The following is a 1,937-nucleotide window of genomic DNA, read 5'->3' as shown; positions in this document are numbered from 1 at the left end:
AAAGTGTCCTTTTCCCCCACAGCTCCAACACGTTACGTTGGGTTTGTTTGGAGATTTTCCCCGGTTCTTTGATTTTGAACGCCCATGTTTGTTTGAGCTCTTTGATTTGCTTCTTCCCCTTCGATCAACACTGAGAGCATTGCCTGATGAATCTCCAGTTTCCCGTTTGCGAATACTTTCGCTGAGAACTACATCTCGAATTTCATCAAACTTCAGTTTATCAGATCCTCGGGAACTGCTGATTGCGGCAACAACAGTATCCCATGACTCGGGTAAGGATGACATCAAAATCAACGCTTTAATTTCATCTTCGAAATTAATTTCCACCGAACCCAGTTGACTTATGATCATATTGAATTCATTTATATGATCCGCAACACGTCCACCTTCAGACATCTGTAGATTGAACAATCTACGCATCAAATACACCTTGTTCATAGCCGACGGTTTTTCATACATATTTGACAGCGCCTTCATCAGATCTGACGTTGTCTTCTCCTTGATGATGTTAAACGCCACGTTTCTGGATAGCGTCAACCGGATCATCCCTAAGGCTTGTCGATCCTTGAGCTTCCACTGTTCCGTGGTCATGGTATCCGGCTTCACCCCCAACAAAGGTTCGTGAAGATCTTTCTGGTCAGATAATCTTCAATCTGCATTTTCCAGAAATCGAAATCGAATCCATCGAACTTCTCAATTCCAATCTTTGAACTTTCCATCTTCACAGATCGTGGTGAGTTTCGCCTGACTCTAACTTCCGCCTGGCTCTTGTTTCCGCCTGGCTCTGGCTTCCGCCTGGCTCTGACTTCCGCCTGGCTCTGATACCAGTTGTTAGGATCGATACTAGTTGTTAGCTATGATACCAATTGTTAGGATCGCACAACAACGCACACCCTCGATCTAGATGAACAACAAAGAATGAGATAGTGAAAATTGCAAGGAGAACTCTAGCTAAAAGGATTTTTTTTTTTATTGATGACTTCAGGTTACAACAAGAGAGAGTACAGAGAATAGAAAAGTACATTTTCAAAGCTCTACCGGATCAGATATATATATGGTATAGTTTACTATATATAGCTTTACCAGATTTAGTCATCTACTATATATAGCTATTTATCATATATAGCTTTACGGTTGACCAAGCTATAAATTAGTATCAGGCTTCATAACCTAACAGTGAGGACACTTGGCCCTCAGAAGGGGTCGATAGTGAGATCCCAGTGAGATCCCACATCGAGTAGAGAGGTGAAAGAACATTTCTTATAAGGATCTGAAAACCTCTCCATAGTGGATGCGGTTTAAAACCGTGAGAGAGATACCGAGACGTAACGAACGAAAGAAGACAATATCAACGAATAGTGGTCTTGGATTGTAACAAAATGACTGGCTGGAATAGCTCAGTTGGTTAAAGCGTGTGGCTGTTGATCACAAGGTTGAAGGTTCAAGCCCACCTTTTTTTTTTAGTTGATAAACACTCGTAATTGATGCTTTTTCTCCCTAGGACAAATTTTTAGTTGATAAACACTGGCGATTGATGCTTCTTCTCCCTAGGACAAATTTTTAGTTGATAAACAAAAAACACTGGCAAACACTGGTGATTGATGCTTCTTCTCCCTAGGACAAATTTTTAGTTGATAAACACTGGTGATTGATGCTTCTTCTCCCTAGGACAAATTTTTAGTTGATAAACACTGATGATTGATGCTTCTTCTCCCTAGGACAAATTTTTAGTTGATAAACAAAAGACACTGGCGATTGATGCTTCTTCTCCCTAGGACAAATTTTTAGTTGATAAACACACACTGGTGATGATTGATGCTTCTTGTCCTAGGCGATTGATGCTTCTTCTCCCTAGGACAAATTTTTAGTTGATAAACAAAAAACACTGGCGATTGATGCTTCTTCTCCCTAGGACAAATTTTTAGTTGATAAACACA

This window comes from Cucurbita pepo, chromosome LG16 (assembly GCF_002806865.2).
Source record: "Cucurbita pepo subsp. pepo cultivar mu-cu-16 chromosome LG16, ASM280686v2, whole genome shotgun sequence".
Taxonomy (NCBI): domain Eukaryota; kingdom Viridiplantae; phylum Streptophyta; class Magnoliopsida; order Cucurbitales; family Cucurbitaceae; genus Cucurbita; species Cucurbita pepo.
This window is presented reverse-complemented; position numbering follows the sequence as displayed.